The sequence below is a fragment of the Lycorma delicatula genome, chromosome 3 (assembly GCF_047948215.1).
Source record: "Lycorma delicatula isolate Av1 chromosome 3, ASM4794821v1, whole genome shotgun sequence".
In the NCBI taxonomy this organism is placed as follows: Eukaryota; Metazoa; Arthropoda; class Insecta; order Hemiptera; family Fulgoridae; genus Lycorma; species Lycorma delicatula.
In genome coordinates, this window is record NC_134457.1 from 109,858,317 (window position 1) to 109,882,190 (window position 23,874).

Genomic DNA, 23,874 nt, shown 5'->3' on the forward strand with positions numbered 1-23,874 from the left:
TCTTTATAATTTTGGGAACAGATTTGCTATCATCTTCTACATCGAAACCGATTGGATTTTTTATTCATTTAGTCCCTATAAATTTAAACAGTTTAAAACAAGTTTTTAAAGAATATAATATACATTTATAGTTGTGTCAAAAATGTTTACCTTTTTACGTGGTGAATTCGTGGAGAAATTACCATGTAATGCAAGTAATATACATACCATATATTTAGTAATAAAAAAGGAAAAATGTTACAGCTACCCACAATATATATATATATATAACAATAAAGTAATTCTTAATTAAAAATAAAAAAGTTATATTGCATTGTTTTTCATTGTATAATTTGCTCTTATTATATATCTTTCCCTCCGTAATAAATATTTTAAGTAATTATAGTTTTAGTACTCAAACTTTCAATTTGCCCTAAAACTGTAATGAATCTCAGAGATGGTTTTGAAAGTATTGAAAGAAATATTAAGAAATTGAAATTAATTTAAAGAAAAAATAATTAAACTGCTTCTATGAATAGATTCCGTTTATAAATAAAAGTAAATATTATGTTCAATAGATTTAGCCGTTTTATTTTAATAAAAAAATTAAATTGTAGTTATTAACAAAATAAACACAAAACTTGAATACTTAAACATGTAATTTTTATCAAAGAAATATGAGCAATTGATCAGAGAATAATTTTTTAATCTGCATTTCCATATACAAAGTGCAAAGAAAATAAATTCTTCAAAAGTTTTTATAAAGTAGTAATCTTCGCTACGTTTTCGAGTAGTTTTAAAAGTTGACTTTTCAGACTCAAGATCTGATTTATCAGATTTAAAGCAGTTTGCTCAAATATCAGAGATGAGAAAGGCTGAGCTACCCATGCACGGAATGTATGAAAAACAACCCTGTGTTTTGAAAAACAATTGTTAGTGATATTTTAAATATAATATCTTGATATTATATTTTATAGTGATATTTTAAATATAATTAAGCCAATACCTTGCTCACGTCTGTATACTTAAACAACCCGATGAAAAAATTTAATTAGTCGAACTTAAGTATTTATCATAACCTATGAACTTTGTTCACTCTGTAGGGAATGAATTCATAATTTGCTAATAATTTGGTTCGGTTTATTACCCTATTAACATTAAACAGAAAAAAAATTGTATTTTGAAAAGGGCATCAACTTCTATGGTCATTAGCTCTATGGAAATTTGTAGGGTATGAAAAATGCCATGCCTGACCGGGATTCGAACCAAGGACCTCCAAATGAAAGGTCGAGTTGCTGCCATTCCACCACGGAGATCGGCAGTAAGGTGTTTAATGATCCTCCCTCATAACTTTATACAGAATTAAAAAAATAATAAATTTAATTTTTTAACTCTTGAATGGTTATTTTTTTACATTCTTTTATCATCACAATTCGTTTATTTGCAATCGGTTTTGAGTAAGGAACCACAAGTAAACGTATTACGAAAAGCACATGATGACAATTTTCCAAAAAAAAAACACAGTCAATGAAACATGCATATCCACAAAGATATAAATTTCATAAATAGATACATAAATTTCAAATATATAAACACATATTCGCACTGAATAAGAACACATAGGTACAATAGTTCATAAAGGTATAATGAAAACCAAAAAAAAAAAATATATCATTAAACAATAAACAAAGACAAACAAATAGGAATATAACACGCTCTTGGGGATAAATGAAAAGAAGCTAGGCTCCTAGGCATAGAAAGAAGCTCATCACATATGCGATACTGAACCAGCTTAGGAGTCACTCAGATTCCTCCAAGTCCAGCACATGTAAGCTTTTCAGTCGCGAGATATCCTCGCTCTTTCTTGGAAATTAACTGCTAGAAAGTTCATATAACTATCTAACCTATGCTAATAATTTGAACCGAACCGTCTGACCGCTTCGCGAACATAAGGTAATTCTAGGTAGTCATGAATTTCTTCCTTCCGTGCAAAACACTGCGCCTCTGCAATGAATCTCGCCAGCTTATTCTAGAAATGTTAAATAATCTAAATGTTGCTATTGCTCGTCGTACCCCGTAGCTCTATATCATATGTACAAATCGATTTTAGAATCACTTTGTATATTAAAAGTTTGTTGTACAGCGATGAATATGAATTCCTGCCTAATAGTCAATAAAGCTTCTTAAACCTCGTGTTTTTAACTATTTCTTGTTTCCTCTCATATGGTACTTCCACGACAAACGACAATCTCGGTGGAGCCAAATCGTACGCGGTCAGAATGTACAATTTCAATTTTTCTGTTTCTTTGAAATTAACTAGATCATCAATCTGAAATTCATTTCAATGAATCATCAGAAGTTTACGTCATAGAAAAATTCAATTATTTCCTTATATGAGCTGATGAAAAACTGTTATTATTTTCTAAGTGTGATTTTATTTTATTTTTTAAAATATATTGTATGTGCTTGTTTTATTATCGACCATTTTTATAATTATCACAAATAATCTATTTTTACACTTTTTCCTTGTATTTGGATCTTTTTTTATCCCTCTTATCAGTTTTTTTTGTTAGTAAACTTCTTGATAAAAGATACTGCACACACACACACACACACACACACACACACACACACACACACACACACACACACACACACACACACACACACACGCACACACACACAAATATAAATAATAATCTTATTTAATTATGATAAAAAGTAAGATTAAGAGCACAATTAGAAAAAAATACAGTCATATAATTGTTGCATAAACATTCAATCTTTTCCCTGAGCTTAATGAAATTTTGTTTCTATATATACAGACATGTTTCAACAGAGTTTAAAGGGTGACTAGGGCAGTCAAAAATAACCTTAAATATGTTTGCGAAAAAGGCCTGATATAAAAAAAACATTTTGAAAACAGTGTGTACCATCAAAATGTAATGAATATCAAATTAAATCTAATTTCAAAGAGCAGCAATAAATTTAATATGTACGCTGTATCATACTTTGTGTTGTTTGGCCATTAAGTAAATTAATCAAATCAATTGGTAATTAAAAATATTTAAATTACAAAAACGTAGTCAAATTGAACCTTCTATAAATTTTTCATTTATTTCGTTCTTAAAACTAATAGAATTTCATTTTCAGTAAGCTTATAATCCATTTAATACTTATAAAAAAGAATGGAAAACCATTTCAACTAATCCGTCGCATTTACATACGTAAAGTTCTCGTTGATTCTTTACAAGTGCGTTAAAATTTGGAAAACTTCACATTTCTTCTTGGTCAATAGAAAACTGCTTCATTTTGGTTGATGTTGGACAGTTTAATATGTCAACAGTAAAGTCCAATAGATTTAATAGTTGATTTATAGCCAATGTTTCTCTTGATAGTGAAATATACTGATCACGCTAACATTACGATGCCATCAACTGTACGGTTGTAATATAATGGCTAAAGTACTAATCCACCAGCAAATTTAAAAACGGGCATACCCAACTTAAAGAAATCACTCTTTTTAACGTCTAAAGCAGAATATAAAACTGTATTGTAAACTAATATATATACTGCAATTATATACCGTGGGTATGTCTATCTTACGATGGAAGGTGCACAACTCTTCTATGACCATACGAATAAGGACCGAGTACACAAGTGATAATTTTTTGATATTGAAGAAAATAATAAAATTACACAATATGTACTTTCAGGCATATGATTTGTCGCATAACCAACATATGTGTCAGCGACGAGAAAAAAAATCAGATGCATCGCAAAAATAAGCTACATTTGTAAATATCTGTTTGTAAACATCTGTAATATCTGTATAATAAAATTGTTTTTAATTTTTTTTGTCTTCAGTCATTTGACTGGTTTGATGCAGCTCTCCAAGATTCCCTATCTAGTGCTAGTCGTTTCATTTCGGTATACCCCCTACATCCTACATCCCTAACAATTTGTTTTACATGTTCCAAACGTTGTCTGCCTACACAATTTTTTAATATAAAGAAAAAATTAATCTCAGCTTGTTTATTTTTCTAGTAATATTTTCCTGTGTGTTTTTTCAATCACAAACGAAGTGTTCGAAAAAATGGTACATTTCTCCTTGATGAAACTCAAATACGAGTATAAGGGATTGATCGTCTATCCTTCGGGAAACGACCATCCTCTACTCTAAATTTTTTACTATAAAATAATTTTAAACAATGTAGACTTTTTATTTCACCTTCTGATTTATGAATCTGTTCTGTTCATCATTGCCATCAATCCATTTCCACATATGAAACATTTTCAATCTCCAAAGTCTCAGCAGAAATCAAATACAGTTACACAAAAATGTAATTTCGAGTATACCCGTATACATATTTTGAACATGTTTCAAATCTTGTCTAAAATATAAAAATTAAAATCTGTTTAAAATTAGTTTTTAATTATTTATTTTAAAAAATCTATTTTAATTATTCAATTTTTTTATTTATGAATTTCATTATAAAAGTTCTTTTTTCTTAAAGTTTGTTAAGAATTAGCGAGGTTGTTATGTTCGTATTTTTCTACTTTTAGTTTTAAATTTACGTAAGCTAAAGTATTGATCTTGTTTTTATCAAACATTGTACTAATATAATACAAGAACGTTGAATATATTCATTGTAGAAAACGAGTTAAGAAGAAAAAGATAAGAAACTAAAAAAGAGTGAAAGAAAGAAGTTAACCTTAATAAGTATGTTTCTAACACTGTTTATAAAAAGTCTACAATATAATTTTATATTTAAAAGATAAGTCACTGAAAAATTAACGAAATCAAGATTATTTACGTTATCAGTGGTAAAAATGAATTTAATTCTTTTGTTTCCATAATTAATTTTTGTAGATAACAAATGTATTTTAGTATTTATTATAGTAATTGAAGATTAAGAATGTTATTAAATTCTGAGGTAAATACAATGTTCAACATTTGAATTCGCGCGCATATTACTTATTTTTTAATGTTTTGCCTTTTATTTCTTTATATTTTGAATTTTTGTATTTTTTTTTAATGCTTTTATTTACAGTCGCATCAACAGTTATAGTCATTAGCGATTACAGTAACACTGTCATGTAGTATTGAATAAAACAACAAAAATCAGAAAGAACAAAAATAAACAATAAACAACAAAAATAGACAAGTGACAACAATAAATACAAAATAAAATACTAAATCAGACAAAAATCACTAAATCGTACTTTTCATTCCACTGTAGGAGAGAAACCGCAACAGACGTTTTATACCTACGCTCTGGTTTAATAGAAATTTCATACAATGTTTGTATTAATTTAATAAAAATGTAGTGTTTATGGGTAGATATTTTTTTAAATTACTGCATTATTTATTGCGATGTGAGTGAACATTTCTATTACTGAGTAAAATCAATGAAAATGATGTATTTTGTTATAACAGAAAGGATTACATTAATTTGATATTTTACACTATCTGTCACAGGCTTTGTAATAGCTGCGATAAATGTAAAGCACTTGAAGTACACGTTAAGTATTGCTTGCTAAGACAGTAATGATTTTCAATTAACTGTGGGGAATAAGATTAAGATTACATTTGAAGAACCGAGAATTATTTGAATTTTGGCGGGCTTAGCATGCTGATAAGAACCGGATATTTAACTCGGTGAAGAAAATGAACTGGAAATCACATTACTCCTTACTTTTCTTACTAAGTTTAGCGTAGGATGCTTGTAATTTTTAAGAATGAATGGTTTATTTCTATGTCAGATCGGCTTACATGTATTATGGTTATAGTACTTAACATATAAAGCTGAGTATTCAAGCGTTTAATTGAATTTTGTTGTTCTAACTTGGCTGTAATCTAATAGTTGCTACTAACCTAGTTTGAATAAATCTTTCTAAAATTTTTTATCTGTTTCAATATTCTCTTGGTGAAGAATGTGATTCTACAAACCCTTCCCCCACACACACTCACAAATATGATTTTTTCTTTTTCGGTTGAGAATGCATTTTCAAAAAAAAATCCCGATAACTAATTTTTAAGTTAATTAATCTCATACTGAGTTCAATAATTTAAGTTCATTAACTAACTTGAAATCTTTTCTTGGTAAAAAGTTACATTTTCTCCCCTATAATGGGTTAAAAAATGTACAAGAACAGAGATTTTTGAATTTAGATAAAATTTTACCAAATTACAAAGAAAATTCAAAAACTACTACGTAAGTAAATTTCCAAGTGTCTAGTTCGTTTGACTATTTTACCGGTGGCTCCATCCAGAGATAAGTCTTTTTGTTTAATCTTCCTTACCTCTCAATTTATACGAATATTACTAATATATAAAATATTTCTGATATAATATTTCTATATAAATTACTGACTGGTATTTAGCTGACTGGCGATAAATAACCGGCCTGGTAAACTTCTCAGCCACTTAATTTTAATACCTACGAACAAAAGCTCATAAGGAAAAAGTAAATTATTTTAAATTCAAGGCCAGCTATATTAATTTTTTCCCATACTAGTTTACGATAATAATATAATTTTAAAATAAAATTTTAGCCAACGGTAAACTTAGGATACGTTTCAAATTGGATAATTTATTGGCAAAGGTAATTTTCATCCTTATCTACATAATTTCTGAACCACGAAGGCTACGATAATTTTACTATTAATCTGCAATTAATGAAAGTCTATTGTAAGATAAGTAAACTTAATTAAAATACTTTTATATTTTCTGTGAGAATTAAATTCTTCCACGTATAAAAAAAAATATTTTTATCCTAAGTGAAAAGACATTGAAAAATTTGCAATTACCTTTTATTTAATATCAATTGTTACCCGTGAAGATAGGGCGATTTAGACTAGAATTAAAAAATATAACGGTTTAGTAAACAAAATTAATTTTTTACATTGCATGTGAGATTATTTTTTTCAAGGTTCGAAGGAATAATTATCGATATTTTATTAAACGCTTGAACGACACTACATTACTTTTCAGTATTTATTAAATTTAGAAATTTTATTATTTTTGTGAATCAAAAATACTGAACTTTCTGTTTTTGTTTTGAGTATATTTACATAAAGAAAACAAAGTATAATCTCAATTTCCTTAAAATTTATAACGATTATACAAGGTCGTTATACTGAAATAAAAATAAATATATCACAAAAATATTTTTATTTTCATTTATTTTAAGTAAACATAATCTAACAAATAAATACAATATTTGAACGTGATAAAAAATAATCGACGAGGATGGGATTCGAACCCACGCGTGCAGAGCACATTGGATTAGCAGTCCAACGCCTTAACCACTCGGCCACCTCGTCATACCATGTTTGTGTAATATCTATAAATTTTATTTACCAAGATGTGCTGTAAACAATTCTATTGCATTATTTTAATTTTTTTTTTTTACCGTTATTTGTGTGCATTTACTTGATTCCAGTGTCTACAGATTTTAAACTGTACATTTTTTGTTGTAGGATTATTATTGATGTGGGTATTTTGAAGTACTAACATTAGTTTGTAGTCGATAAATCATTTGCAATAATGTAAAATGCTGAAAAAAAGTTTAAATAACTGCAGATAAGAAAACGAGTATGTTGTTAAATGTTTAACATAATCAATTCACGTGGATACGTACGAACACGCGCACGCACACACACGCACACGCACACATCAACGTACAACGAGAGACAGGCATGGTACAATGTTCAAATTACATTAAATTCTACAGTATTAAATTAAATGATTAGAGAGCTTGTCATAGGTAATGTAATTCATAAAGATTTGAACTTATATGTATATTACATTACAGGAATAAAGATTCTTATTGACAGTATTTCGTCTTATTGCTTCGTTTAGGAACCTTATATTCAATTTAAACGCAATTGTCTCTTTTTATATTTGTTTAGTATGTATAAGCTATGCTGTACATATGGTAATAACATTACGTAAGCATAAAGTACATTTAAAACAAAAATTTAATGACTCCGCGGATCTCCGTGGCGGAGTGGTAGCGTCTCGGGCTTTCCTCCGGAAGTCCTTGGCTCAAATCCCAGTCCGATATGGCATTTTTCATAGGCTACAAAAATTCTTTATTTCCTTATCCCACGTATAAGCTTAGTGACGACACCATTAAACTTAAATATTATTAAATCGTTATGTGTTAAATTATAATTTTACTTGTAGACTAGAACTTCTTTCCAACCAGTGATAATAATTGTATTCAAATTCGCTCACATTTATTTTATATTTATTCATTAATAATTATATGTTGCATTATTATTTATATAAACCTTAGTAAACAACATCAACATTATGATCTATGTTACTTTAACTGTTTTATTCAACAATAACTATTACATAAATATTGAGCTTTTAAACTTTCAAATGATAAACTTATTATTGAAGCAATCTTATTTCGGTTAGAGAGCAAACAGATCATTATTATAGATCAGACCAGTTTATGGTCACAATGTTTGATAAAAAATTGCACAGCTAAAAGCGATATTTTTACGACTAATCTCACTAATGGTAAAGTTGCCAGCGTTATTGAGTAGTTTATTTTTGGTCACCGTACGAACCACCAGATTTAGGGGATAATAATTTCTTTTTAATGTCAAAATAAAAAAAAAAAAACATACTGCAGATTGTATAGTTAACATTATTCGTAAATCACATAAAGATAAAACATGAAGCTAACAAATTGTTACATTTTTTACCAAAATTTCAATAATTCTCCAGTCAATCAATCCTATTGATTGTTAATAAAAAAGAGATATTTAGTCGTTTATCACTAGTGCTTAAAGTTTTGACAGTATTGCCAAATTTCTCTACAAATTTAAAATTTTTTTGTGCATTTCTAGCTCCTAAAATTAATGAGCATAATAAATTAAACTCATTTATTAGCCTCTTAATCTAAAGTAAAAATGAACTTAAGAGGGAAAAATTTTCCTTATAATTTAAAATTAAATTATTTCTTTGAAATATTTTACCCAGAGACGATGTGCAATATTGCATTGATTCCAATAGACAGGGAATTGAAGCGTTAATTTAAAGTATCAGCTTCAATATTTCTTACGATTGTGGTTGTAAAGCATTCTATGTACAAAGGGAAATAGTCACAATAGCTTTGTCAGAGAATAGTTTTGCCCAGTACACGAACGGTTAATGTAGTAAACAAAGTAAAGATATTACTCGAAGAGGATGATAACACCGTTATTTTGGTAAGATATGATAATAAAGTTAAATCCGTATTAACTGAATTATATGCGATTATATATTCCTTCTCGGACTGGTAAATAAAAAAAATAAATTCTAAAAGCTATTTATGTTATATTTAAAAGAAATATATACTTATGGTACTTAAAAGTCGAAAATTGTTTTAGCCACGAGAAAAGAGAGAAATGCACATATTATTTCGTTGTTAACTTTAAAATTATTATAAAAAATTATCAAATGAAATTCTTCTATTTTATGATTAATTTGCAACGAAATATGGATTATAAATACTCCAATTCATAATAAAACCTCAGATTATTTAATTATTTACAAAAGTCCATTTATTAGTTAAGCAATTAATTCTAATTTTATCTATTATTGTTAAAAAAAATTATCTATTTTTTTCTATTCAATCGTATTTTACCCAATTAATTTTGATGTAATTTAGGCAATTCCTGTTTCATCTAATACTGAAATACGGCGCCAGAAAACAGTAGGATGTCTATTTTAAAGAAGAAAGTCAGATCTTTCGTAAGAGTACTAATAAAATATATATATACTAAGTAGAACATATGCATTAAACTTTTTATAATATTCAACAGAAGTTTGAGAGTATGATGTAAGTTGTTCCGTATGCAAATATGCGTACGTGAACGTAAAATATAAACCGTTACTGAATATATAAGTACATGTACTTGTTCTCGTATGCATTTATATGATAGTAATATTCACTATGTTGTTTAATCGTGCTTATAACAAAAGACTTGGATGGACAATATAGTTTTACAAAACAGTCATTTAAATTGGAATTTTCTTCTGTGAAATGTCATCATGCACATATTTATGAGTTCGCGCACACACACATACACATGTATATATATTATACATGTCCTTAAAAGGTTTTTGGCCATTAATTTAGTTTTAATAGCCATAATATGTAATGTAAAGATGAATTTCCATTACAATCAACAAATTTATCAGGTTTTCTTTATATGAATTGAGTCATAATAAACAAACAAGTTTAGAAAAACGCACATTTCCGTTCTGTTATCTTAACTGTGATAGTAATGTCTCTTAAAAATATCATTAGAAAATGATTAAGACAAAAAATTAGGTTTTAGTGAATATTATTTTTACTTTAACGGCAAATATAAATAAAATAGTTATATTAAAATTGATCATGTCAAAAATGGAGTATCGCGTGTTTTTAAAAATCTTTACGTTTTAATTGGTTCATCTAGAAAAAAAAATCATATTACGTATGTATGTATATACATACGTGGCTTTAAAATTGAAAATTACTTTAAGAATGGTTTAATTTAACTATAAAACAACTAATAAACACAATAACGTATGTAATATAAATATAATTTTTAAATGTTTATAAAAGCCATAAATTACCTTAAAACTAAAAATAATTAAAATCATATTTTGTTCTTTACGCAGTAGTCGATGTGTAATCTTTAAATTGAAGAATATAAAGTTGAATTTTACTGAAGCTTAAAAAATGTACGTTATTCTTTCCGCGATGATAACGCCCATTGAACGAATTTACAAAATATAGACATTTATGCTGCTTTATGCTTTAATTAGCTTTATTTGAAACTGTTGGACATAATTATACAGAAGTTGCATGTCAAATAAAGGCTGCAGTAATTAAATTTTATTGATCCAGATTTTTTTTGGTATTTTTCTTATATAAAAACATAGAGATATATATTCACTATTACCCCGATCTAACTTGCCTTATCTTGAGGTGAATTATAATTTGACAAACGATGCACGGACAGGACGATCGAGCATCTTTGGTCCAAAGGTTCCATCTTACCAAACTGAAATTCGGTAGATTTAACCTATATTATTATATAAAATACTTGAATAAATTTTATCCATATGCAATAAAACAAAAAACCGTGTTTTAATTTGTTATCCTTAACCAATAATATTACATTCATATTTACTCAGTTCCACCCTCATCCATTCAGAGTTCTGTTTGAACTCTGATCTTTAACCGAGTTCAGCGATATTGATTGCTGATATTAATTAAACAATACATTGTATATAATTTGTAATCTGTAATTGTAAATAATATCAAAAAAGATTACAATGAAATTGTAAACCGTACGGTAAGAGTCTCACAGATATTATTCCTTCCGCTCAAAAAACAAAAATTTCCGTAATATAAATAAAACTGCTTTTAACAAAACGATACTTTTACAAAAAAAAGTAAGACACTACATTTCTATTATCAGAATCTGTTATTAATTTAGAATTTTCTTTAAAAAAAAATACGTGTTAAATATAAGTAATAGACAATAGATATACAATAATATATAATAAATAATGTTTAAGCGTTCCATATAGTAAGAAAACAAAAAAAAAAATTGGTACAAAACTCTTACTGGCCCGATTTGATTTATTAAACAACGAATAATCATAAGAATTTATTATTTCTCTAAATATGATATGTATTACATATAAATGAAATCGGACAGGTATGAGTTTTATAATAGGTTTTTCTTTTTTTTTGCTTATTATATGGAACGCATAAACATTGTTTATTATCTGTTATTGTATATCTATTGTCTACTACGTATATTTAACTTTTTTTTTAAAGAAAATTCCAAAAGAGTAACAGATTTTGATAATAGAAATGTATTTTCTTACCTTTTTTGATATTAGTATCGTTTTATTAAAAACAGTTTTATTTATATTACAGAAATTTTTGTTTTTTGAGCAGATGAAATGATATCTGCAATAATTTTACCGTGCAGTTTACAGTTTCATTGTATTTTTTTTTTGTTAATATCACAGCGTTTGGTTAGATTATTTTATTTTTTTTATGATTTACTGATTATTATCTTATAGATTTAATATTAAAATTTTTTGCCTTAAAACAAATAAATTGAATTTCACCGACAAGTTTTTTTTGTTGATAGTCGTATCATTCACTGCACACCATGTTTTTCCTTTTTAATAAAACTAGTATAATGGACCTCCACGAATCGAAAAGTCAGTGATGTAATAATACCCTTACTACTTTGTAAGTGTAACCCTCAATTTTTATCGTTAAATTCGATTTTACCAATCGAATTTATTTCTGTTTTATTTATTCCTTTTTTAATAAAACTAAAATTATCTCTTGTAAAGTAATACTTTATTTTTTTTTAAGAAGTAATTTTTTAAGAATTAAAAAAATTATTTCCCTTAGTATAAAAATTTGGTATAAAAATTATTATATCTTTAGTACTTTCATTTATATAAGAGCATTTACTATTAAAACAAGCTGTAGTATAATTTCTTTTAAATTTATTATTTCAAGTACATTACTCAGGTAAGTCAAGGCACGTCACATTTGCCATGCGGAGAGGTGACTGTCCCGGTATATACTTCGATGGTGTTTTGATCCCGCAAACGGAGACTATGCGGTATCTGGGACTTCATCTGGATCGGCGTTTGACCTAGAAGTGTCACGTGAGGATAAAGAGGAAGTAGCTAAACGCAAGGTACAGGGAACTTCATTGGTTGCTACGGAGGAACTCAGGCCTCACATTACCCAACAAGATCTTAATTTACAAGGCTATCCTGCGCTCAATCTGGACGTTCGGTGTAGAACTGTGGGGAACGGCTAGTACTAGTAATGTGGAAATTATAAAATGATTTCAGAACAAAGTAGCGAGGCTAACTGCCGAAGCTCCGTGGTTCACGGGGAATGATGAGATTCACGACTATCTGGAGCTCCCATCGGTTCGTGAGATTGCACGACAGCGCAATGTCAAATATCTGCAGAGGCTTGAGAATCATGTAAACCACTTTGTAATTAATCTACTTGATAAGAGCTGAGACGTCCGACGATTGAAACGAACCCATGTACTCGACTTAGGATCTGCGTAACGGTCTGGAATTTTAACACCGTCAAGTTTAGTGGTGTCGTATCTAATTTCTTGTTACTTCTCTTTCTTTTTCTTTTTTATTTGTTATTAATGTTTGTTTTGTGGACTATATGGAACTGAAATTAATGGTTTTTGATTTATGACTGAGCTTGAAATTTCATATTTGGCTTTAAGTTTGCTTGCAACTGTTTATTATTTATTTTGGGGGTTCCTTAAGGACCTTCTTATCACGTCCTTTTGTCAGGAAACTTACTTATGGCTCCGCGGGAGAGCCGATTGTAATTATAATTGTTATTGAGAAAAAAAAGTACATTATCAAGTTTTTGATAATGTAAGTAAGTATTAAGTACTGCTATCTAGCGGTGCGGTTCGTAAACGTATATTAAAAGAATGAATAAAATGACATATTCGACTTCCGCGGTTCATCAAATGGAAACAATAACGTTGTCTAACAAAATTTGAAGTATTTTTTTGAAAGTATTCTTTATTACTACTCTAGTTCAATTGAAATATAATGTTTTCACGCTTATTTTTTCCCCATTTTCATTTCACTGTTAGGTTAGATCATGTTTAGAACTGTAAACGTAGTTCGTTGACTTCGTCGCCTCTTACCGACGAAATTCTAACAAACTCCGTGATTTTAATATTCTAATCTTTGCAAAAACATAATTCTTTTATAATTACTTTAGCGTAACGTTACAAAACTATTATCATTTCTTTTACGTTGTGAACAGTAATAGAATTAGCATACTCAAAACCTTTTTCCAGGTCATTACATTAAGTGTATTTTTTAGTATTACACTTACCGTAAATGGAATTTAACAACTGTACGTTGTATTTATTATAACACAGTAATACGTAGATATTATTTATTTTTGAGTACAACTCTTTTTTAAAAAAAATATAAATTTTATTGATGGTTGTAATTACCAGTTTTAATACAATAGCCTTCTCTTTATGTATTATTTTCAGATAAATAAATTTAAAAATGTATTTTTATGCAGTCCTTTAAAAGTATTTTTTAATTTTCCAACTATGTTGAAAATTAACGGTACTTTTTATAAGACTAATTAATTTTTGTGTATACTGATTGTAAATTTGTTTAAGTCAACTCCTAACAGTGATACGTAACTTATTAAATCTCCAATATATATAAAATGACCACGCCCCTATTGTAACAAATGAAAAACCAAATAGAATCACAGGATTTTCTAAATTTCATTCTGCATCTACCTATAAATTAATTTTGAATTTTCATGCAAAGCATAAGAATACTTCTGAAAGTTATTTAAATTTTTTCAATTTATTATTGCACTTCAAAAACTTTTACTCTATAACATACACACGTCTCCGAACAAAGATAACATGGTCTGATAAATCGTTTTATTCGTTTGAAAATTACAACATTAATTTCTACGAAACTTTGAAAAAAAAATTCTGATTTCTCGAGAAGAGCTTATATCCGATGATAATAAATAAAATATTAAAATAAGCGTAATCTGTATTATAACTTCATATATGAAAAGCGTGTTGCTATCTGTTACATTATGTTATTTAGTTACTCAAAGTATTACTACATGAAAACCCACACTGCACACAACACGCCCACAGTTAAGCTTTCCTCTTGCCCAGTAATTGAGTAATATGCATAAATTTATACCGTAAACTTTGCGTAAAATTCATTGAATATTGTGATGAAAGATTCTTTCAATAAATCTAACGGTTCCTGAATTTAAAGTAAATGCTGGTACAAAGAAACTCATGTACATTCTGATTAATATACAGAGTATGTAACAAAGTTCTACCGGGTGTTTCATAACCTACTTTACTCGTGAAAATAATGGAAAACTTTCATATAAACTTGTCCTAAAACGCTTCGTTTACGAGTTAGTGAAAGATTTCACTCCGATTTCAGCAACTCCGGTGAAATGAGGTCGTACTGAAATTTTTAGGACGTTAATTAAGGGGAAGAATTAGTGATTTGTTATGGTTTTTGACTTAAAAAATTAAATTAAAAAAGTCCCAGAACCGTATTTATAGTAATTTCTGATAAATCTGGGGTGAAAACCAATAAATTACGGTAAAAACCCATTTTTTTTAAATTTGAATACAATAACTTTGTTAAATGGATAAAACATGTAAAACGTTAAAGAAAACTTGTAAAGAGTTTAATTCTGAAGAAAATGGTGTGAATAAAACAAAGAAAAGTTTAAAAATTCGAATTTTATTTAGAAACAGTACACTAGACCATTTTACGTACAAGTCTATAATAAATGTACAAAAAAGAGCAGAATGCGAAACTCCGATCCGCTTAGAAAGACCCTTATGTACTGAGGCCTGGACTACGGTGAACTGTATAGATAATAAATTTCATCAATAACAGCGTCATGCAGAACACATCTTTCAGACGAAAATCATAAGAAATCACTAATTCTGCTGCTTAATTAATTTCCTAAAAATTTCAGCACGACCTCATTTTATCGGGGTAGTTCAAATTCGAGCGAAATATTTCACTAGCCGTAACTCGCAAACGAATCATTTAAGACGTATGTTTTTCATGAAATTTTTCCATTATTTTCACGAGTAAAAAAGTTTATGAAAGTGCCAGGAGAACTACGTGATACACCCTTGTAACGATAATCGAAAAAATTTTAACAAAGATAATTAAAGTTAGTTTGAAAGTAAAATAGTGTAAATAAATATTATAGATGAAAATTGTTTGGTACAATTAATTTAAATTGATTTAATTATTATAAATTAAGAAATAAAATAGCCCGTTATTAATATTAATAAAAAGGAAAAAGGAAGTGAATTCACCCGTTCTAAGTGAAACTCATGAATACAGTTTGATACTTAAATTTAGATTTCGTGAAATCTATAGAAATTGGATTTTTCATAAGGGTATCAAAATATTCACATTTTATTTTTGATAACAGTCTGTAAGTACCAATGTTAAACAGCTTTAAAAACATATTTGGCTAAGAATAAGGCCTACGAAATCCCATTATTAAAAATTCATGTAATATTTAGTTTTTTTTAAAATATTGCTTCTTACATGAAAAAAACATATTTATAAATTTTAAATTAGCAAACTTTTTTCCTAAAATGGTTATAAAAAATTAGCTACGTACTTTAATGTATTTTGATCAGTATTTTTAAAAATATGTATACATTAACACACAAATTAAAAAGTTTAACAGAAATATTATATTATTGAAATGAATTTGACAGTATTTTTATTTGTAGTACTGGCATCGATTTTCATGATAGTAAAACCTTTGTTTTGATTCTTTAATTGATGTAATATATTGAAAATTAAAAAAAATAAATAAATAACATTTTCAATTATAAATTGATACTTATGAATTCCCCTATAAGTATTACTTTTCTACCGATTTTTTCCCATCAGAAATAAAGTGGTTACATTTCGTGATGAAATCTTCCTTCAAGATTAATTAAATTATTATAGAGGTGTGTTGTTATGGAGTAGTAAAGATTGATTATAGCTTGGCATTTTTCGTTGTTAGTCTTTATTGTAAATTACATCGTTATTTTTTTATTTTTTTTTTATGATAACTTTTCTATTATGACTATTACTCACAAAAAATAAAAAATACCAACAGCATGCAGTGAAACTATACCACACCCCGTTGGCTAACTTCGTTGACCTACGGCAAACAATTTAATAAATGTGATTTCAGTGGATGGCATTTTACCCTTTGCTCCTTCCAAATAATCTGTTATTTTGGAAACTATTTTTTTAACCGGCTTCAAAAAAAAAAAATATGGTCTGCTCAACTCATACAATATTTATTAAATTTTTTTTTTTTTTACATAGTTCACACCTTTACTGTTCAATAATTAGATCGATTTCGAGAATTATTTTTTTATTTTGAAGAGGAAGTTCTTTTGGTGATCTTGTAATAAAATATTCAAGATAACTTAAACAGAAAACATTTTTAAAAAATATACGTTTTTTTATAGAAAATTGAAGACATTTTAAAATTTTTTGATATCAGCTATTCTTAGAACCTTATTTTTTTTTAGGTTAATCGTTTATTGCAAAACGTTATTCTGATGTTCAAAGTATATTCATTCGAATATCCAAAAAAAAAAATGAATTTGTAAGATCTATAATAAAACGAAGGTATATATACCAGAAAAGTTTCGTTGTTTTTAAGTAACACCTTATTTTCGTATGCAGGCAGATTTTTTTTATCTGTCCATATTATTAATTAAAACTAAGTAATACAAAATAAAATAGACTTAAAAAAAAACAACGCCCTAAAACCAAAAAAAGTATAAATTTATAACATATTCTATTTTTTACATTTAAACTTGTTGAAGTCGCTGAAAAAATAATAAACTGTTTGAATTTCGAATTGACTTTAAAAAAATCAACATTGAAAGACGAATAATAAATGTATTTTTACTATCATTTGTTTTGTTTTTATTTTTAGGGCATTTTTCAAGTCTGTTTTATTTTCTTATAACATTTAGAGTAAAAAAAAAAAAAAAAAAAAAAATAGTACATAATCCCATCTATGTAACAGGTCTATGAAATTTTTTTTTATCAGGATAAGTTTTTACACAATTATTTATTTATTTATGAGTATGTATAAATATTTCAAAAAGTAGTTTTATTTCAATAAAATTACATTATTTTATTTTAAAAACCATTTTAAATTTCGTTTTTAAAGTTAACTGTATCAGTCTATCAAACTTTTTTGAATTTTCCTTATAGCTTTTTTTTATTTTTAAAACATTTATAAATGACGTCTGTTATAATTAAAACCACTTGTGTTAATAAGAATGCACTTAAAAAGATATTCTTCCACTTGCGTACGTGAGATTTAACTCAAACACATTATTTTTATTCTCTCTTTCTATTTCCCACTTATGCGGTCATGACATTTTATTATTTAATCCTTTCCATAAATTATTTTTAGCAATTCTTTTGACTTTATTAAATAATATCATGAAATCTTCCTATACGGTATATTTAATTGTAATATGTATTTTAATATTACTTCGTTTTATATATTATTAATTAATATAAATTTAATATTTTCATTCATAGATATCCAATGACAATTTAGATTTTAAAAAAAAAACTTAAAATACTTATATTGTAGATGATGTATTTTTTAACTAATTTTTATTTCCAGAATAAATTTAATTAAAAAAAAAAGTATGTAATTTAGAATTAATTTTGTATTCTATTTGTATTACTGCATTACATATTGTTATTATATAATAAACGTAACTTAATCCTGTTAAGTATCAAGTAAATTCACTATTTAGGTGTTAATAACAAACATTAATAACAATTTTATTTTCTAAACAGTATTTGATTGTGATAAGTTTATTAGATTTTAAGTTTAAATTAGTAAAATGAATTATTTTACGAATTTGTTTAATTCTAGGTACACATTTTTCATTTCTTCTCATAAACTTTTCATATCATATAAAATGTAACGCCTGTTTTAACTAATAAAAATTAATATTATTTTTAATTACATTTAATTTCAATTCAACATAATTAAAGAATACATCATTTAATTTTAGAAGTCCACTATTCATTCATTCATTTTTTACGTCTTTTTAAGCGCTTCTTTTTATATTTTGATTCCAGTTAGTGGTATTATTTGGAAAAAAGTGATGCTTTTATAATTTAAGTTAATATTATTTTCTTAATTTAAATTTAAAATATATTTTTTTAAAAAACACTTAAAAGAATAATATTTAAATTGCATAAAATTTTCTATTATTAATTAATTTATGTGTTTTATTTGTTTATAATAATTAGTGAAGAGAAATGTATATTTCTTAAGAAGTAATTAATTCCTGACATTTTAACGGTAGATAGGCTTTGTATTTAAACAAAAAACTGCCTAATAAATAAAAGTAAATATTAATAATTATAATAATAGGCTGTCAAGATTTTTTCTAATTTAAAAATTTTGACTGAGAATTTCACCACATTTTATAATTATTTTTATCTATTTATTCCTTTACAGTTTCTATGCAATTTATATTATTCAATACAGTTTATTTCCGTCCCCAATACCATTAACATTTTATAGTAGTTACTGCAGTTGAACACGTGGTCACCGAATTCGGTCCACGCGTGATCGTGTAGTGTATGACAAGAAACAACCCTTATTGGGACAAGCTTTTACTACATATAATGGATATGTACAAGAATATTTATTGAAAATTAAAGTGATAATGAAGGATTTTGTTGTAATAAATCTTATTTTTAATACGATTAATAAGGTATTATTAAATAATAATAAGGCTTATTATTAATAAGATATTTTATTAAAATTAATAATCTGATCTACCTTATTAAAATTAATATAATTAACATACAAAGACAAATTTTGTATGTTAAGAGACATTTTGAAATAATTTTAATGGCAATAAAAAAAATCACATTTTGCATATAATTACAAATGTGATATTTGTTTATTTAACTTTGTTTAAGTTTATAAAATAGTTTTTGACAGTTTTACAAGAAACAATTGATTGTTTTATTTTTATGCAAAACGGTGATGATTTCACTTGTTATTAAAATTTATTGTAATTATTCGTTTGTAGGCTGCTTCTATAGGGAAATCGATGAAGGTTGCCGAGTGAAATGTAAAGGGTTGTGAGGTCTGAACAAGCATTCATATTCAGCAGTAGAAGCAGCAGCAGTGTTGTAGAATCAGTATTAAGGGGGGTTGCGGGTTGTGGATGTTGTGGGTGTATGTAATGGTGTGGTAAGGGGGAAGGGTGAAGAGGGAGCCGGTTGATTGCCCGCTTCAAGTGTCCGGCAGGGAAAAGCTTTGTGACTAAACAAAGCAGGGGACCCGGCACTTTGCATCGCTTTTTACCGAAGTGAGGCCAACAATGATTCCCTACACCCTCTCCTATTGTTGCCTCTCAGAGCCATTTAATCAAATGTTGTCGCCTACATTTACTGGAGAAACACTAATACGTACCGTAGTGATCGGCCTAAAAGGCGATAATACAATACACTGCGACGGTCGTTCTTGTAAAATAATATCTCGCCTTTGAGATACTTCAGCTCGTATTAAAATATAATATACGCGTTATTAATGGTGTAACAGATTTCAGGTTTGAAAGGAATAAATTTGTTTTATATCAAGTAAATCCTTTATCACGTTGAAACAGTTATACATCTAATATAAAACGCTCTCATTAGAAGTACTTTAAACTTTTAAGCTAGTAACTTCATATTACCTTATCCTTCCTCTCCTTCAATTTCATTTTACAAATATATGCTTATGCAGAACGTTAACTATATATAATTTTACAAATATATAAACGCAATCTGGCACACTGAATAACTTCTTTTTTTTAAGTCATCTGGCAATAATATTCTCTAATTAATCAGGCCTAGTTAGGCTTCCATAATGCGTAGTTTACGGAATTAAATTTTTATATACCTAATATAACCCAGTATCTCTTATGACTTTGACTCGTGGGAAGGACATTAAATACGAAAAATACCAATTAAAAATATCGTTCTTTGAGAGTAATGATGTTCACTGCATAAACAATTTTTTTGATGAACGAAGTGACTACATATGTGCGTTAGATTGAAGAACTGAAATAATTAGTGGTAGTAAGGAGAAGTAAAAGGCAATGCTTGAATATTGATACCTGATTTTATATTTATACCAGTCTTTCCATCTTTAATTTTTTATTTTTGTTATCTGTATATCTATTACATTTTTAAATCTAACTATCTCAAGAGAACACTAATGTTTTTAGATGAAGTTGGTTTGTTTTCGACTCTCTGTTATTCCAAAAAGGTTGCATTGGTTTTCATTAAAACCGATACAAACGATTTTTTTCTGTTAGGGGCAAGTGGACGTTGATTATGATGAACTGATAAATTTTTTGAAATCGAAGGTGTGCATAATTTTTCCCAAACCGAAAAACCAAATTGTATAGAAATGATAGAGTGGCTACCAAATGAAAGTATTGGAAAATATTATAATTTTTTATTATGTTCAGTAATACATCCCGTACAGATGTTTTCTATGAAAAATAAAATATTTAAATTTGTATATTTAGTTAAAGTATTTTAGTAAAAATACTTTAAAAGAAAGAATTAAAATAAGCAATAAAAATGAGTTTGAGTCAGTAGAAATTCTGTAAGAAAATAGTATGTAATTGTTAAGAAAATAAAGTGAACTAAAGAAAACCTATTTAAATGAAATTAAGTTTGAAAATTTAAAGATATTTTAGTTACCATAAACAAGTAAAATAATTTTTTATGTATAATATTATGTAGTCGATACAGCAATTTAAAAAGCCGTAAAAAAAATTCAATTTTTATGATTTTAGCTATTTCCGTAGAGAGAATCCCAACATTAAAAGTCTTATGAATTTTTTTTTTCAATTTTTTTAATAAGTATTTTATTTTACTTGTTGATAGAAGAGTTTTTATAAATTTCTAAGTATAGGATTAAGCACAAAAACTCAAGTCCCAGCTATCTGTGTGGGAACCTTGGGAACGGCATAGCCGAGTTCAAGGTTGTTGCTCGGACGTTTTGAGGCGATGGCACCTTCCGGATCTCTGTTTATGCTTAAATGCGAGTCCGACTGTGGGAGGTGGGGCAAAAGAAAGACGACAAAAATAAAGGATAGGATTAAATATTGTGTGTGATTTAATTAATTAATTAGTTTATTTACAAATAATTACTCGTACAGTTGAAGGTAACAGGCATAAGCCCAAATATACCTTCTCCATTAAAGGAATACATAGTTTCACGATATAGCACTTATAGAAAAATTATTATAGAGAAATAAATAGATAAAAAAAAACAAAAAATAATTAATTAAATAAATGAAAATATATATATATAAAAAAAGCAAAAAAAAAAACGGTAGAAATGTCAGGATGGTATACTTAAAAGAAAAGAGAAGAAAATAGCTAGTTACATCAGTGTTTCAGAACATCCATGCCTGTATCTATACGAATTATTATTAAACAGATCAATATTCTTGTTGATTAAGATCACAATATTAAACAATTTAAGAGAAGAATTAAGCGGGAAATTTACATACTGCAAAATAAAGGATCTAGGATTAAGGAACGAAAAACATTTACCTCCAGTCAACTTAGTCACATAAAATACTAAATTACTTTCCAAAATAATTCCAGTCGATTAAGTTATTAATACCTCAAAGAGCATTAATAATTGCAATAACTCAGGTCTAACTTTTAGATCTAATGTTTAACATTGCAATTAAATGAGACATTAAAAAATATAGGGACAAAATTCCTTATTAACGTTACAAAATAAATACTTAAAAACCTTTTTTTTTATTAACTGGTACAGCCGTCGTATCTGTGCAGCGTACTCAAGGCAACTTCTAGCCTAATCATAATAGCGTATTTTAATTTCTTCAATATCCCTAAACTATTCAGCGTGTCTTATTTTAAAACCCAGTTGCCTAATAGCATCATTTAAAATAAACTGAAGAAATTCAATTAATTTATTTAAACACAAATCAATTTATTAAATATTTATTAAACATAAATGATTTGATTTAAATACAAATCAGTAACTTTTTTTATAAAACTTTTTTATTTTTAAAACTTAAGTGTTTGTCTAATATATTTGTTTAAGTTACAATTAATCAACCGTAAGTTCGGAGAACTGAACTATTGGTTGACCCAATTACTGATAGGACATGTTGTGTTCAGGGCGTACCTATATTGAAGAAGAAGGGCAGAGAGTGACCTCTGCCGTTAGTGTGAAGAAACTGACACGCCTGAACATGTCATGTTCGACTTCAACAGTGGGAAGATAAGCGTCGTCGGTGTACTCAAATAACCGCACCTTTCACAGCCTGATACTTTAATTGAAACCATGTTGAACAACGAGGAGAATTTTAAAGCCATCGCAGGGCTTACTACACAAATCCTGCAGCAGAAGGACGAAATGGCGAGAGCCCTATAGACAGAAGATACACTGTAGATGAAGGGCGAAAACTCCTTGCGGGAAAGAACAGATCCAGACCCGCCATAGCGCTCTCTAGGGAGCGTACGTGGTAGAGGCATAAAGACCGAGACCCGGCCTTTGGAGTGAGGCCCAAGAACGACATAGTCGGGCTTGGCCACCTCATTTCAAAGGTTAAAGGCTGGCGTAAAGGATCCAAACCGGCGAGTTGACCAGTCGCACCAGGCGTACTGCCGGCAAAAGGAAAGACCGGTTTGAGTTAAAAGGACAACCTTCTGAGCTGTGCTAAGCTTAATTCTACAGTATCCAGCTCGGGAGGTAGGAGAAAAAAAAAATAGCATTATTTAATTAATCCCTTTTAGTATTTCAAGGTCAAACTGGTATAAAGCCCTTATACCAGTTTGTTAATATATCAAATTTAAATTTCATCAATTTATTCCTGCCATTTCTCCTATTTATCAACATAATATCTCTATTTTTTACTGTAAACTTTCTTAAAAAGTAAAAAATCAAACATAATTTTCCATATTTTTATCAATTTTTAGCATCTCATTTAACCGATCTATACTACTTTTACTTCCTCTTAATTAATATGTCATATCGTTGAGATATTTATATTTGTTAAAATTTTTGTGTCTTATTCATGCTAAAATCTTATTCATAACTATGTGGTAAGTTATGTGATATCAATCTCAAAATATTATTAAATAACAGATGTAATTTTCTTTCAATAAACGGTTTTCAATGGGTAGTTTTCCACTCTGAAATTACGTTTTATACTCGGATAAAT

The 23,874-nt window shown here is 27.8% G+C and overlaps 1 non-coding gene across 1 annotated transcript; it reads right to left on the reverse strand.

Annotated features, from left to right (window-relative positions):
* Positions 1 to 7,226: 7,226 nt before the first annotated feature.
* Positions 7,227 to 7,308, reverse strand: TRNAS-GCU (transfer RNA serine (anticodon GCU)). Its single transcript has one exon. It is a non-coding gene; the product is annotated as a tRNA-Ser (tRNA).
* Positions 7,309 to 23,874: the final 16,566 nt, after the last annotated feature.